Raw genomic sequence first — 18,402 nt, forward strand, 5'->3', positions numbered from 1 at the left:
ACGTTGAAAATGGGCATCATCATCATCGTTGCCGGCCGCGCAAAAGGTCTCGCGAGGAAAGGAGCGCGCCGTTGAAGCCTCTTTTGGTGCCATGCGGACGGACGGACGGAGTGAAAAACGTCGCGGTGCATGCACGCACACGGCCGGAAACCAAAGGCCTCGTCGTTTGTTAATCTATTTGCTGATCGACTTTTTGGGGCTCGTTACGGTACTTAAAACAGTGTGATCACTTGCCGCATAGTGCTTTAACAGTGTGATCGCGTGTCCTACTCTTGTCCGGAGCAGCCGTCACCTACCGGCACTGAGGCGCTGCCGATCCTATACCGTTTCCCTTTGCGTCCCGTTCCTATTTTTCCGTTCGAAAAAGGCGCACGGAGCAGCGTCCTGCTGTACGGCCGCATTCGCAAGTTGGCACTCGCTGCCTGCCGCCTGGTCATTTGTTATGGAACAGGAATTCAAACGTGCCTCATCCATCTTGTTGTAGTAGTACTAATTTTTTAGTCCTCTTGTTTGTCCTTCTCTAGTCTACTACAGCATGTCAAGCTCCTCATCAAGTAGTACACCGCACCACTAATAAAGGAAAATATTGCTTTTTCGAAACGGCGAGGGAAGTAGTAATGTTTTGGGCGCGCGTGTTTGCAAAAGCAAAGCGCGTGGCCTAGTGTGCCTAGCCTTTTCTTTCCAAATCTTTCTCCGTGCGTACGTGATGAAACATGACAAAAATACACTTGGTTCCTAAAAGTCTAAAACTAGGCCAACATGACCGATATGGCTCCTCACCCGAACCGATTTGATGTTCGACGAATGACCCGATGGTCTGTTTGGCAAAAAACGAATGGAGCCAAAAAAGGGGACATTCAGGTGAAATGGGGAAAAATTACTTTAAGATTTGGGAATATTTGAAAATAGATTCAAATTCCTGCAAAAAATAATAACAATAGATTGAAATATGAAGAAACATTGATAGAAAACCCTAAATTTCGCACCGGAGAATACAGGGTAACAAAAGATGTTCAGTACATTCATGCAAAAGGGGTATACAATGATCTTCCATGAATGCTCATAATTCGTAAATTAGTTGTGAACTTTCTCTAATTCTCTATTTTCCCAGAATACCTATTCCCTATTTTTATTTTATTTTTGAATATTTCCCCTCTGCAACATCTCCATATTTTTTAAAAAAATATGTGGATTTTGCCTCTATTTTCTATTTTCTTGATTCTCTTGTTTTACATGATTTTTTAATTAATTTTATTGACCAATGTTGATTTAAAAAATAAGTAATTATTTCACTTATTAAGTCAAGATTAATTTTATAAATTATATGTTTTATAAATATGTCATTGGTCAATCAAATTTGAGTGAGATAAGGGACTAATTAAAAGTCAAGTTTGGCTGGTTTTTGAGTCTAGGGATCAAAAGCATGGCTACCATAGACAAAATATATATATTATTATTTTATTGATTTTCCTGTTTTATGTGATTTTTAATTAGAGTAGAACAATGTACGTGCGGTACAACAAGATATAAATATTCTAGTATGTTAGCTTGTGATTTGCCTGTCAATAATAATGCGACTGTGTAAATAAGTGTTCATCAAATTCTGACCGTGAATTACCTTATATTTTGGTTAGAAGTTTGGTAAGTAAATTAAAGTGGAATTGGTTCAGAAGGTAAGTAAATTAAGGTGATTGATTATCATATACATGGAAGGTTGAATGAAGGGGTGGTGGGAACAAAGGTGAAATGTGAGTCTTACGTTCTTTTTAAGTAGTATAGAGATTTTAATTTGTTGACAAAAGTTGGTTTTCAAATTAACAAGTGATAGTTATTTTTATAAATCTGCATATTCTTTATTTTATTTATTATGATTTTTGGGGGTTTATTGGTAATCAGATTTGAAAAAATAATATTGAGTGAGATAAGGGACTCACTGAAATTTGAGTTTGGCTGGTTTTCATGTTTGGCGGACTGAGCGTGTCTCAGATAGTTAGGTTCCTTGTGGTGGAACCAACCCATCAAGGTTCAACGGTCCAACTCTTAGACTAGGCACTGGTGGTTGCATTTTTTGGAATTTATTTTAGGCCTTCCGTGGTGTTAGTTTAGTGAGAGGAGAAATTGAACACTGGCCTTATTTTTGGTCCCTAAACTTTGAGAAATTGGAGCTCAAAAGGCGGGAAAAAAAAAGGTAGCAACCCAGCCCCAGGATAGGCACCCTGGCCTTGCCCACACAGCACTCATGGTCGGAGGTGATGTCTCGCCCCCTCGTCTTGCTCATACGATTGGCTTATTATCCATCCTGTCTGTCCGTGCAACATGTCACCGATGAGGTTAGCTAAAATGTCATTCAGATCTAGGTAGGGGATCACACAGTGGCTGCAGCCTGCAGGTCAGGAAAGCTTTAAAGGACTATGGCGGGGCGAGTCCATTGTTTTCTATGCTTCTTTCTCCAGGGCCTGCACGCGGCGACACAATACGAGTCCACAATGCGTCGCGTGATGCATTTTTTCAACATCGGAGAGAAGGCAAGCATGTTGTCAAGGGTTAGGTGCAGGGGAAGGTAAAACGGCAGCGCATGTTGATGTTGGTTACCCTAACCCGAAGACCTGGGCTGCTTGGCCGGGCTGGGGCACACACGCACGCAGCAAAGAATCTGCTGCAGTCTCCGGATGGAAAGCGACCGGTTGTTCAAGGGCACGAGTTTAGTCATCACCAAGAACACATCCCATTGTTTTCTATAGCTTCTGCAATCATCATCGTCGTAGGGTAGCTGGTACCTGGTACCTGGTACATGCATGGGAGCAGGATTGAACAAGTACTAGGTAGTGGTAGAGTAGAATACTTGGTACTACTACTACTAGCTAGTACGTAAAACTTGCACAGCTCGAAATAATTATGTTTGACGTCGCAAAGCTCTCAAGTGACGTAGGATTCTGTTGATGGGCTAGAGATCCCGCTGAGCCGATGCCAGTCATGTACAAAATGACATCCTGAGCCGTTCGTTTCAGTATTGTCTATGTCTCCATTTTTGTCTCCGTTTGGATCAAGGGTTCCAACCGAAACATGGTTCCTCTTGTTCTTCGAAACACTATTTTAGTTTTAGAGACAAGCGTGTGCAGTCTTCACGATTTAATTATGCTTTCTTTTAATTTAAGAAGAAAACGAACGAAGCATGCAGATCCTTTCCAATTGTTAGTGTGAGTCTTGCCAGCTAATATATGGATATATTATATCCGTATATTATACTAGTAGAAACATACTACTATGGACGTGACTAACCACCAGCCGACTGGTGGTTAGCGACAGATCCGCACGATCGGGAACCTGCGTCCCTCCCCGCGCGTGATCCAATTCGGCAGCTCCACCCACGACCCAGACTTCTCTCGCTAGGCCCACCTCCCCCCTACCGCGTCCTTCCCCGCGCAATGCATCGAGGCCCAATTTGGCCCACCTCCCCCCTCCTGCACGTGACTTACCACCCAAAACTTGATTTCTTACCTCCATCGCAAGAAACAGCCACCTGCCCCGATCAGATCTCTCCTCTCTCCCCGACGCGCCACCATCGCCGGCAACACATCGACACCAGATCAGATCCACCAAAAAAAGGAAACCATGAAAAAACACCACCAAAACACAAGGATTTGAGGGAGGGCCCCGGTTTACCACAAGAACGTCACAGGGGTTATCATCAATTCGTCCAAATTTCGTCATAATCAGTCAAAAAAGAAAGGAGGTAAGTGATTCAACCTCTATACCCATGCTGCATTTGCATTTCATACCAATAAAATCAAGGGGGGAAAACATGGGGAAAAAACAACAAGAACTAAAGCATGCAAAAAAAGGTAGTATTTTTACTACATGTGTGTAATTCCTATGTTGAAATTGAGTTACCACTCAAATTCAGTCAGGTTACCAACAAAAAGATTGACTAAATTTCATCTTTTACAGTCAAGTTAGAAAATACATGTATGAATTTTCTCATTAAAACTGACATACCATCTCGATTGAAAATAGATTACCAGAGTGTGTGCATTGAGTAATCAGCATCCTGTAAGACTTATTCAACATAAAAAAAGATCCCTTTCTTCCTTTATATATTGAACACACCCATGTCAGAACAAGTTATCATGCTAATTCATTACAAATTACCAGGAAAAACTCAGAACCAAAGGTGCTAAAAACACTACAAGAATACCATGTGTTGATTTACATTGTTGCCACCATTCTTTTTTGACAAAAAATGATGTTCATGAAATGAGGTTCATAGAAACTGTCGCTGTCATACTCCCATATGCTGGTTACTGCCAAAACGATACCTGTTATAAAACAGAAGTTATCATGGCATTAAAAGGAAAAAAATATAGTTGTTGTGAAAAAATAATCAAGATTGCTAGTAATTATGGAAAATTAATTGGTGCAATCATATGTACTAGCAGGTGCTACGACACAAGAAAATGGCGCATGAACAACAGGGGTAATGTGGATGTCATGATGAGTGGTGCGGGGACAAACCAACAGTGTGAATATGCACACACGGCAAGCTTTGATTCTGCCAAAACAGATAAAGGTAAAACATTTACCATGCTACCACAATTTGGTACAAAAATTTGTTACCATCGTACTTGAATTGCAACTACCACTTTAGGTTATTTACAACTATCACATTCACCATGAAAAAGTTGACAAATGACGTAGCTTGATGCACACAGGTTACCATGAATTTAGGTACAATTACCACACTTACTGCATACAAATTATCATGCAATCTATATTGCAATTGGAATTACATGCTTTCACTGGTTACCATGAATTTAGGCACAGTTACCTCACTTACTGCATACGAATTATCATGCAATATGTATTGCAATTGGAATTACATGCTTTCACTTTACAGCTACAAAAAAACATCTTAATGCATGCAAACTTTACCAAGCAACTGGAGTACAAGTTACCACTAGTTTTGGCATGCAGAAAAATATAACACAAAATAACAACTTTCAAAAACATTACAGGTGCTACTTCTAGAAGCAACCCGATGGTTCGAGAAACAAGCAAAGAACCGACTACTAGCAGCATAGGGGGGAGAGAAAGCTTCTTTGATCATTCAGTCAGCGAGCCAGCGAGTCCAGAAACAGGGGGAGAGAATGCTGAACAGGGAGACAAAAATACCGAGGCATACTCCACACCGAAACCTCCTGATGAAACGATGAAGTTTGATACTTTTGAGGAAGCTTATGAACACTACAGGCAATATGCACAAAGACATGGGTTTGGAATGAGACTGGAATACAGAAAAACAATCAAAGACAATACTGTAAGTAGAGTCCTCCTGGTTTGTGGGAAATACGGCAAGCCAAAAACAAACAATGAAGAGATAGAGGATGTGCAGGACCCAAAAGGCATCATGAAGAAGAGGAAAATAGGGAAGGTTGTGAGGTTGGGATGTCCGGCCCACCTTTACATCACCCACACGAATGCGTGGTGAAGAGTCAAACGCTTCAACGACGACCACAACCACCATCTAATAAGAAAGCCGTCCTTGACAAAGTTTCTATCATCACATAGGAACATTCCAAAAGATGAGCAGGACTTCTTGAAGATATTGCACGGATGCAACATAGAGACAGCCAGACAGATGCAACTAATGGAATGGTTCTACGGGAATCCTAAAGATGTACCATACACAACAAAGGACATCGCAAACCAGCGAGCTAAATTCCGGATGCAGTACCGCCATGCTGATGTGGGGAGCACAATCTCGTACTTTCAAGATATGAAGGCACAAGATCCAGATTTCTATTGGAGAATAAAGCTTGATGATGAGGACAGAGTGGATAATTTATTCTGGATAGATGGTGCGTCACGCAGGGCATATGCTAGATACAATTATGTCATCTCATTTGACACAACATACATGACAAACATGTACAAAATGCCCTGTGCACCCTTCATTGGCATTAATAACCATGGGCAGTCGATCCAATTTGGTTGTGGGTTTGTTCGAAACGAACTATCTGGTAACTTTGTGTGGCTGTTTAATGCATTCTTGCATGCAATGGGTGGAATTACGCCAAAGAACATAATAACAGATCAAGATTTTGCAATGAGGAGTGCTATTGATGAGGTGTTCATCGGGATAGTACATAGGAATTGCCGCTGGCATATAATGAAGAAAGCACAAGAGAAGCTTGGGAAGCTTATGGCTGACAATGACCCACTAAACAATGCATTCAAGGATTGTGTTGACAACAGCCTGACTGGTATTTTACTTCCCACCCCTCACTAGCTTAAAACACAGAAAAATGGGCACATAGAAAATGGGTTTAGATGCATGATAACAACAGTTACCATATAACAAAGTGACAAGTTACCAGAGGATTATAACAAAATTACCTACATTAGTTGCTTTCTGTACTACCCCTATAATGTCCATGTTTGATGTACACATTTCAGTTGTTCACCCCACTAGTTACAACAAAACTTTTCAATCACCAGCTAGTCTGATTGATATGAGTATCTTTTTGTTGCTAGTTAAGAATGTTGCTTGTACTACACACACAGAGTGGTATTCGCTTTCGAAAAGAAAATCTTATCCTGTCTGCAAAGTACTTACCATGATCCTTCAACTAAAGTAACCATGTGTGTGTGACATAATTATCAACAGCATTGGTGTTCCTAGTTACTAGCTATGTTTGAACAGATGTTACCATCCTCCAATACTTGATGTTACCATGTTTATATTATGAATGCAGTTGAGGAGTTTGAGCACAAGTGGTGGGTGATGATGGAAGCGTATGGCCAGACTGACAACGAGCATTTCCAATGGCTGTGGGAGAACAGGAAGTGTTGGGTCCCGGTATACTATATGCACGACTTTTTCCCGTTCTTGCAGACCACGGCAAGAAGCGAGGGATTTAACTCTGTGCTCAAGAAGTATGTCAACCCAAACAACTCACTGGTCGAATTCGCACAATAGTACACTGCGATACAGGATAAGGTGATGGCTAGTGTGTCAAAAGAGCAGTTGGAAACAGTGTACAAAGAAACTGAAATGTACTCGATGAACCCGCTGGAGATGCAGGTGCGGGGGCTATACACACATAACTTGTTTCGCAAGTTCCAGGTGGAGATGAAGGTGAAATCAGCATACAGATGCGACGCATTGGATGATGGTACTTTCAAGGTCAGCTCAGTACGCGGGATAATACCGAAATATGGAGACAGGGACTACCATGTGCAAGCAAACATGGTTGAAGAGACATACTCGTGTAGTTGCTGCAAGTTTGATCGTGACGGGCTACTGTGCGCGCACGTACTACGAGTTATGGACCAAATTGGGGTATACGAGATACCTGAAAAGTACATCCTAAAGAGGTGGACCTGGGATCCAGAGAAGGATCTTATTCAACCTGATTTCGAACAGCCGACAGTTAAGAAGTCGATGCCAGAGGAGGGGAAAAGCGTCATGCAATACACGTCAATTCTTAAAGAATTTAAGGCATCGGCCAAAGATGCTTGCCTAACAGATGACGGGACCAGATTGGCAAGAAAACACCTGTATAATTTCAAGGGGGAGCTTGAAATCCTGAAGAACAATCAACTTAAAAAAGCAAGAAAGGAAAAGGAAGAAGCAAAAGGATCGTTTCAAGGACAGCCGGATCCCTGCTCGATACATGTGGGGCGGATGAATGAAGACAACCCTGTCACACATCACCAAAACGCCCCCGATGCAAGACATCCGGAGAACCCAGCCACACAACAAACAAGTGCCACTAATATGAATCAACAGGAGAACACCGCCACACAACAAGAAAGTGCTACTAATGTGCAGCGACAGGGTAACCCTGCCATACAGCAAGAAAGTGTGCGGGTGACGATACATGCTAGCAAAAACAATCACGCTTTTGTCATCCAGCCCCCACATCCTGATGCAGCTCCATCCTCAAACACAAAGTTGATACTAGACCCTCCCAAGACTATAACGAAAGGGCGACCAAATTCAAAAAGAAAGCAATCAGGTTTTGAGATTGCAAAACCAAAGACAAAAAGGAAATGTGGTGTGTGCAGGGGTCTGGAACATGACAAACGCACATGCAAATCTCCCCTAGCAAGATAAATGAAGAAGGTGCTATTAAAATGGAAGATGGTGGCTGCATTTTTTTTTCATGGACCATAATGTGCAAGCTACGAGCCCCATAACATTCCAGTTATCAGCATTGTATCGTAGATTTTATCATGGCTTTGTAATGCAAAACAAGTGTATCTCTATAATTTAAGCAAGCTATCAGTACCCTGTTATGCCAGTTACCAGCAAATGTTTGATGGGAATTACATGGATTTGTAAATCCAAAATTTTTATTTCTTAACCAAGCTATCAGTACATTATTATGCTAGTTACCAGCAATGTATGATGGAATTGACATGGATTTGTAAAAGACAATGTTTTTATATCTACATTTTTTGAAGGCTACCAGCACTGCATTGTATTACTTATGGACAAAAAATTAGTCCTCCTTGCACTTCTAAAAATTGCTTATGAACAAATTATAATCACAATAGTGAATTATATCATATAGTCAGTGATTTTGTACTGTGTATACTATAGTAAAACAGCATGTCAACACTTTGCTCCATGGCATTGTCATGACAGATTCAAATAAAAAAGTTATCATCACAGTTTGGTAGAACTTATCACACTGTAGTAAAAAAAATATCACCTCATCACCCGCTGCCGAACAGATGATAGCGCCACTGTTTGCATTTGTTTTGATAATGATCTAACCACCTCAATGTCATAATTTTCTGGAGAGCTGGAATTTGTTGATGAGTTAAGGCTGGAACATTTTTGCCATCCCACACCTCAAGGTACGTGCAGGCGAAAAATCCACAATCAATGCTGAAACATTTGTGATGAAAAAAACAACACAAAATCAGTTTAATTGGAGTTTCGGACCGGGTCAAAATAAATAGGGATGACAAACATGTAGTTGGGATGTTAAAAAGAGAGTGAGTAATCCACAACTAACCCATTTTCCTGTTTCAACACATCAACGTACACAAGTTCATAGTCCTCGATCTGCTTATGCGAGTCCTTGTAATTTATCAACCAGGCCTTCTTTATTGCGTTCATGTATCTTGTCGCATGCTCGAGAAGAGAAGGACTATCTTGGTCACGCAATGAATCTAGAACTTCAAACTGCTTCGCCCTAAGATTTAGTGACAACACATACCAATGCCCGTCATCTGGACCGCGGCCCAACTTTTGCAAAGCAGGGAATAGCAGCTGAAAAAATTTAAAAGGCAATAAGCATAAAAGTAGTTGGAAAAGAAACAAAATTACCAAGATAACAAATGGTCATGAAATTCACATGGGAGGCAACTAGAAAAAGAAGTCATCAGGACAAAAAGGTCAAAAGTTACCAGTGTGCATGAAACAGGTTATCATGACATGAAGAACAAACAATATCCGCAAATAACAGGAAGTTACATGATATTATCAGGAAGTTACCAAGACACTAACTGTACAGTTACCAGATCCATCAAACATAACATACCTGATCCTGGTGACTAAGAATGTAAAACTTGTCCCGTCGAAAATACTTCAGTAAACACTTGGATTTGAAGTCTCCTAACAACAGATACACAGAGAACACCCAAGGGAAGATGAGCCTGTTTGGCGTTTCCTTATACTGGAGAACGCGAACATGTAACTCGGCAATGCTGGTTGATAGTTGCCCAACTCCCTTCACACAATTGGCAAGCTCACCAAGGGTAACCCACCTACCATCAATGTTGATGACCCTAACACTACAAAAAACAAAAAAACAAAGAAAGATTTAAAAAATACATTTTAAAAAAAGGCGCACAAAATAATGATTTGTGTTAAGAAAGATGAGAAAAAGGATGGAAACATACTCTTTAATCTTAGAGTTAGAGTCAGTAGTATGCTTGATAACTTCATTGTAAACGTACTCTTCCTCCTCGCTCGGTGTGAGGGTGGCAAAAGGCGGGAGCAGGTATTTGGACGGGTGGGTGACCCTAACTTTTCGAATAAAGGATTTAGGTGTTAAACTGTGTACTAAATGCTCTGTGCGAGGTGGTAACTCTGGTGTAACAAATGTTGGACTTTGGGGGTTGTCTGGTAGAAACAGAAAAAAGGGAAAACCATGAATTATCATCAGATGGGAGAAAGAATTATCAAGTGATGGGTCAAAACATATCAACTGCCACATGTTTTGATTATCAAGTGGTGGTCCATAATTGAAAAAACAAAGAAAGTGGTTTGTGCAAGGGTTGCAATGTTCATGGAGCAGAAAAAAAATCACCTATTTGAACATTAGATTTCCCTTTTAATGCTGGATTGCCATGTTCAAATTCTTCCCACCACATGAGAACCTCATCATCGTCAATCTCAACATCATACACTTGCACACGACCAGCTTCCGGTGTTACTTAAATAAAAAAGAGTGATGAGGACATGAACAATAGTGATAAACAACATAAATTGTTGCAAAAAAAATCAGGTATTAAAAATTGAGACAAGATACAAGAAGTTATCAGGAACACAATATAGAAGATACCAGGCAATATGAATGTGGATTACCAGCACACATGTATGGGTCTTTTAAGGAACAAATTAGATAACACTGGTGCATAACGAGGAACAGCTGTGATATAAACTAATCATCATAACATGTTAAAAAAGAAGACCAAAAAGAATTGTATAGCCCAGAATTGGTAAAGAATGCATATAGCTGGAGTTATGGTGTCAATGGATCATAAATTGACATGATTTGAACATTTGAGTTACCAAGATATGTCATATGGAGTTATCAGGGTGATTAGAAAAAATTGAAGGAGTAATGAAAAAGTTCAGATGAATAACTACGAGTACAATATTGTTTTGTAAGCATGACAATGAATTAAGGAAAATAGATAGGCAATGATAGGAGATGTACGTATCACGCGCTTACTAAAAGTCAGTAACAGATAACATCGGCTTTCAAAACTGACAAAGTTACCGGGGGGGGGAGGAGGATGGACTTATCGTCTATGCTAGCATCGTACAAAATATTGTAGCGGACACAACAGAAATATATATTACGGGTACTGAAAGCACATATGTTCATTTACATCACACAAAGCATAGAAGTAGTATTACATTCATCCATATAAACGGAATGATAGAAAGTTCCAAACACATAAATAAAAAGAGCACACCAAGGCATAAAACAATACGATGAACACTGACATATCTCAATCCATCACTCTCGCGACATAAAAGCGAAGACACAAGGTCTTCACTTACCAGAGTTGTTGGGTGGCGGAGCCCAAGCAATCGGTTGAGCCTTGGTAACTTTCATCACTGCCTTGCCCTTCGAGTCAGCATCAACAGGAGCTGCGAGCCCTAGAACGGCGTCAGGGCCAGTAGCTGGTTCTGCAGGTGGTACTTGAGCATATGGCGCCGCCGCAGGTGCTTCTGGTGCTGCAGGTGGTACTTGAGCAGATGGCGCCGCCGCAGGTGCTTCTGGTGCTGCAGGTGGTACTTGAGCCAACGTTGGTGCAGCTTGAGCCGTTGCAGTTGCTTCAGTAGATGGTGGCACTTGAGGACTCGCACCAAAGATGGCATCCAGCCCAAGAGAGCAACTGGGTGGCGTAAAATTACCATCGTAGTTTCCAGCTCCAGGGGTGCTCAACTCCAATGCAGGGTCAGCTACTGCTTCAAAACATCACAAGTAACACACAAATAAGGAAAAAAGGCATCAGGAAAACATGTAGATGACATTGTATTTGTTAGTGCCAGAAACAATATCTGGAGTTATCATGTATTAGACAGACAAGTTATCTACATAAGAAAATTAAGTTACCAACCTGTGACAACAGGATTATCGGCATCATTCTTTTCACCTCCAGCTGTAGCCGTATCAGTAGGCATATTGTCTCTGGTACTTCCCACAACTTTCTCAGCTACAGGGGAAAAAAGATTAAACACATCGTCAACAAAAAACATCATAAAAATACAAGAAACAAAAAACAAATGTGATGGCGAACAGAACTACCTTCACTTCCATCATGCGCTATATTAGGGACGACTTCATTTTCGCATTCAATAGCTACAGCCACGCTGGCGATATCTTCAACAGCAGCAGTAACAGTTGCTGCTGCAGCTAGCTGAAAGACAGCGTCATCAGAAACACCAGCCGATGTCGCCGCAACAGCATCAGATGCACCCTCGCTAGATGCTGCTGCTTTTTCAGACGGAGATGTCGTCGTGGGAGATTCATCAAGATGGATAACTTCTGTTGTCTCCGATGACGTTGTCTGCGACAATGTTGCCCTTAGTCGTGGAGAGGATCTGGTGTTAGCGAATTTCACCTTTTTCACTGCACTTTTATCTTTTGAACGACTGAAAAAATCGGTACACAAGGGTAGTAGTGAGATTACACATGTTGTTAAACCTGAGTTACCACATGCTTCAATAAAAAAAGGATGTCACATACTTCAGGTATAAGTAGCATCCAGGGAAAAATTACAAAGTTATCAAGGACTAGAAATATAAAGTTATCAAATCATATGAACAAAAAAACCAACAATTATTTTTGAATAACTGCAAACTAGATAGGTATGTGAACACCTTTTTCCTAGTACACTTGGAGAACCCTTAGCAGCAGCAACTTGTTTCATAGGTGCACTGAATGAAAAAATAACCAAATGTTACAAGCACATACAACTATCAAGATTGGTAACTCTAAATTACCAGGGGTGCAAAGTTGAGTTATCAATGTTCATCAACATGAGTTATCAGACAACAAGAACAAAATAACTGCTGAACATAAACGAAAGTAACAATTTGAATACCTTTTCACTGGTGCAATCCCTGAATCCTTAGCAGCAACAGATTGTTTGTCGGGGGCCCTGCAGATGAAAAATAAGCAAGTTGATCACCGGCATGAAATTACCCAAACTACCTTACTCAAACAACTGTATTTACCATGTTGTTTCAGGCACATAATTGATAAGAAGGACATTGGAAAATAATAATTCACCTGCGTGGGGCCTCCTTCCGCAAGGCGGACAGTGGGACGGAGGCACCGGTTCCCTTTTCAGCCACGCGTATACCAAGCTCCTGGACCACAACTTTCTTCACAGCTTCATGAATCTCAGATGCTGACAATGCAAATTGGTGAAGACGGCCTTTGCGATGGGCTGGCAGGCACAACTGGTGAAGTTGGACGGGGACGGGGGGGGGTGATGGCACAGTTGGTGAAGCTGAACGGGGGGGGGGGTGATGGTAGCCTCAGCTTCTTGCGCCTCTGGTAAGCCAAATTTTTCAAAAGCTCAGCACCGCACCGCTTGACTGAAGAGTCAGTGGCCGCCTCAACTTGCGTGTCGGTCAGACCTTGCTGGCTAAGCCCTCGATCACCTGATTCGACGGATGTTGCATGAGATGTTCCAGTGAGTAAGATCTGAGACTCAACGAGATTATCGCCGACAGGGCGGATAGGGGTGTCTTCAACATTTGGTCCTGTGCCATCATGGGCTTTGACAGTTGCACCATCAAGATGTGTGGTCTCATCATCAGCTGGACCGCTGCCCATGTCTACATCCACGGTACCACTGCCTGAAGCAACAAAAGGATCTTTAGGGCGACGACGAACAACTCGATAGTCATCATCATCATCATCGGAGTCAGCGTCAGAATCAGAATCATCGCCTCCGTGATAATCGTCATCGCTGTCAGAATCTTCAGCCACATTCTTTCCAGCACTTTCTGTCCGCCTGCCTTGCAATGACCGCGTAGTCCTTGACGTCGTACGGGCGGCAGATGAGATAACGTTCAATCCAGCGTCTAGCTGACGGGATGCAGGTGAATGGCCCTCATCATCTAAAGCGGTGAATGATTCCACAAGATTGCCTAGGATGCCAGCCATGGCGGACGTGAATCGAGCAACTATCTGAGTTGATTTGGCAAATTTCTGTTCAACATAAAAAAATGAAAAAAGAATGGAAATAACTAGTAAGTTATCACAAAAATGCAACAAAAGTTATCATGAATATCAAGTTATCACAGGAATGCTACAATCATCATAATAAATGCAACCAAAAGTTATCATGATATCAAGTTATCACAGAAATGCTGCAAAGTTATCAAGGCATTGCACTAATAATTATCACATGGTTGCATCATAATTATTATTTTATATAGAGGATATGCCACAATGGAAATCATCCAGATTAGTAAAGAGTGACAAGTTGGCAACAAATCAGGGTAACCACAATGGGTGCAAAAAATAATTTATCATCCAATGAAAGAACATAAAATAGCAAAAAAAATCAAGAAACTAGATTACATGCTCACCTCTTCACTGCAGCTTGGGGCAGTATGAACACGCATAAACTTGTCAAAACCTTCCAGACCACCAAACAGACAGAAATTCATGCCAAACTCAGGCTTCAACTGGAAAAAAATGTAGCCATCACAGATAAGTAACAACAAAAAAACAATAAAAATAAAATGCAGTTGCAAAGCAGACTGTGAACTGAAAAACATAGATATATATTACCGGTAGTTTCCCAAAAGAAACTTTGTCAGCCTGAACATCCTTGTTGAGGACAAGAGTTATCAGCTTCTTTGTCCATACATTGATAGGAAAAGGACCATCAGGCAGTTCGATGCCAAGTCCAGAAAGATCAATCGCATGAATGTACAATAGCTGATAAGAAAAACACAAGCGCCATGGTAAACACTTACAAAAATCAGCCACAAAATGACAAAGAAAATGACAAATGACAAAAGAGAAGGTAAGAGGAAAGCATCGTCACTTACATTGTAGAAAAGAAGGCAACCCCTGGTAGGCTTGCGTTTCAACAGCGCCTTGTGCAGTTCATCAGCAATAAATTTGGACCAATTGAGATTTTTAACACCATTGATGTCACGCTGCAATATAAAAAACAACACTGAAGTTCACCGAATGCACCACAAAAAATATGAAAGTTATCACACTGACATATAGTAAAGTTATCAGGCACACAAGAAAGAAAATGACATATTCACAAAAAAACATACCAGCACATCATACCAACGGGGGCTAACTTTGTTGGAGGTGGTCGGGGCAATGACTGTATTCCCCGCAAGCAGAAGCCACATACGCTTGAAAGTGTCATCAGAATTTTCAGAACCCTTTATGAGATCAACAAGATCACTCATTTTAGGGGCATATCCGAGCTCGCCAAACAACTCAAGCCCTAACTCAATATCAGTTTTAGATGGGAGGTTGTAAGGGACATCATTCCCTCCACGCGGCACACCCATAACACGATGCACGTATTCTTCATTGACCGGAAGCCTGCCTCGGCCTGGTACGACCACCTCACGCGAATTGGGGTCGTAGAGATCAGCAAGCCACACACTGAGATTGTTGAATAGATGGTCACATTGGATATTTCGAAGGCTAGTTAAATCCATATCATTAATGGCACCCTTCCTGTCATCATTCATGTCCTTGCATGCTAGAAGAAGCGAACTGGGTGAGGCTCTGTTCCGCGGAGGAGGGTGTTTCGCCTTTTTCGAAGGAACCTCATCGATTCCATCGCCATCTCCTTTACGCTTCCTCGGCATTGTCTCCCTCACACGTAGGAAAAAAAGGAATACATTGTTTATAAAACCGGTGTTTGACAAAGCAATAATACAGCTGATAAAAGGAAACAAGCAAACTGCAAATTGGTCGCACATGCTAAAAAAAGTAAAACAGATAACACAGGTATATAAAAAGCACGTGAGACTGATAATTGAGGCACAATGCAATTGGTAAGTTACAACCAAATTACCAATGATAAGAAATAGCATTCACACATGCTCATTAATAACCCAACCAAAACAAAATGAATGAGACATAAGCGTTGTGCTGCATATAGTTAGTCTAGCAAAAACTTATGGTAACTACGGTAAGATGACAGAGGTAAGTGTAAAACCATCACCATGATAATTCAACCATAACAAGACAACACTGATAAATAACAGAGTTTAAAGCATCTGGTAATTTGAGTGCAATATAGTTGGTAAGTTCAATATAGACATCATGATAATTGAACAGAACAAGACATAACAAGCAAATCAAGCATTGTAAACAAGCTAATTGGAGCAGCACAAAAGCCTAATCAATGGACAAACCGCATCTAACAAAACCAACATAAAACAACATTATGTGAAAAAACTTAGGGTTGCTTTTTAAATCCTCATTCACTGATGCACAACTTGAAATCCATAAACACCAAACATTATTGGATGTCCTAAACAACCACATCCACAACAGTAACACCATAACAAAATCCCTATTAGAACCAACCACACTTACCACCACTAAGACCTATCCACACCCACGATTACCACAAAATTAAACCAGATGTCTGAACCATATTCAAACTGAACTTAGAAGGCGACATAACCTAGCCTAATAGCAACAACAACCGCCAGAATCAAAGAGTCCGAGCACCAAAAATCAACGGCGAAGCATGGAGGCGGAGCAACAGGAAATACAGAGCGGGGCGGGTGGATGGGTGGGGGAATGGGGGAGCAACGTCGACTCAGAAATTAGAAGCCGGCCTTAATCTAACCTAATAGGAACAACAATCTACCAGATTCGACGGCTCCAACCTAAATCAATGGCGGACCAGAGCGGCGGAGCAAAAAGAGGAAGGAAAACAGGGGCGGGGAATGCGTTCCTCACCGCGGATTCAGACGCCGTCTGCCGCGAACCGGAACGCGCCACCAGCAGCAACTGTCGCGCACGAGGGGGAGGGGAGCGAGAGGAGATTCGAATGGACAGGCCCGAAGCAGAGGAAGAAGAAGTAGTGCGGGCGAACGGCGAGAGGGGGCGAGTGGGGATCGTGGCATTGGGCGATATGGGCGGTTCCAGTGGACCCACTAGTCAGCGACACAAAGCGATGGTAACGGCTACCGCCACCCGCGCTGCGCGCACCAGGGGCGACGCGGGCCGTTGGATCCGGATCGGACGGCTATCGAGTCGTGCGGATTTGAAGCAAACCGCCAGTCGACTGGTGGATAGATTTATCGTACTACTATTACTATATCACATCGAAATGATGAGCGAGAGATAGCGTTCTTGCTGTCTTGATTCCCTCGTGAACCAAATAAGAACGGCGACTCGGCACCGATCGTGTGTGGCCGCTCCAGCCCATGTGCATGGAAGGCAGATGGATGGTCAAAGCGCTCTCTTGCTAAATTGGGCGCCCCAGTTAGTCTACAGCCAAATTGCTTGCTATCACGAAACTGCCTGTGATTAGAGGTAACAGCTAGCTCCGGGCTCTGAGGTGACAATTTCTTCGTTTAGGGTTTCCGACAAGCATTATTTGCCGGACACATGGGCGGTTGGATGGATAATGGGGTGAGGTTGAAATGCAATCCCGCCTGCAGCTCCAGTAAACATCATCCCGGCCGGGCATGAAACACACACAATAGACAATACCGATTGTGGGTCTGTTAAAACAACTACTAGAGTAGTATGCATGTATTACGTGTGCTTACGTGGATCAGCTCAAGCAGTTCGAGTCAAATATCAGTTGGTTAATAAGAACCACTGGGAGTAGCCGTCAAATTGCAGCAATTCTATAGTTCTATATGCGCTTTGAGAACACATGATAGTAGAGTCTAATTTACTGACGGAACATTTGAACGGCTAGTTACCACCACATATTCTCCCAAATCCGTACTTAAGTGGGGATATTGAAAACTTCGGCATTCAGGCCATTCTTTTTTTTCTTAGCGAAAAAACTTTCGATCTATTCATTTTCAATTATGGCAGTACAATGAACAAACAAAAATAAAAAATATTACATTCAAATTCGTAGACCACCCGGCGACGACTACAAGCATTGAAGCGAGCTGAAGAAGCGTTGTCATCATCGCCCCTCCCTCGCCGGAGCCGGCCGAAACTTGTTCTAGTAGACAATTGGGAAGTCGGCATGCTAAAACCCCATAGGACCGGCGCACCAGAACAACAACCGCTGTCGTTGAAGAGTAACGTAGATCGGAAAGATCCAATTTGAAGACGCACGAACGTAGACGAACTACGACCAGATCCGAACAAATCCACAAATGACAGATCTGCCGGAGACACATCTCCACACGTCCACCGACGATGCTAGACGCACCACCGGTACGGGCCTAGCCCCATTCAATAATCATACCATATCCGTACTTGATTGGGGACGTTTTTCCCATTGAATTAAAAACAAGCAGCAAAAACATGCGCTCCAATTATGATCATCGCTTGCGAGCTTAACTGTTTGTTGTGAGGTTGCAGTCCAGCACCGTCCTGCAGTTCGCCGGGGCTGTTATAATTGAAGAAAAATGGGATGAATTAGACAGCAGGTCTAATAAAT

Source organism: Triticum aestivum, chromosome 2B (genome assembly GCF_018294505.1).
Source record: "Triticum aestivum cultivar Chinese Spring chromosome 2B, IWGSC CS RefSeq v2.1, whole genome shotgun sequence".
Classification (NCBI taxonomy): Eukaryota; Viridiplantae; Streptophyta; class Magnoliopsida; order Poales; family Poaceae; genus Triticum; species Triticum aestivum.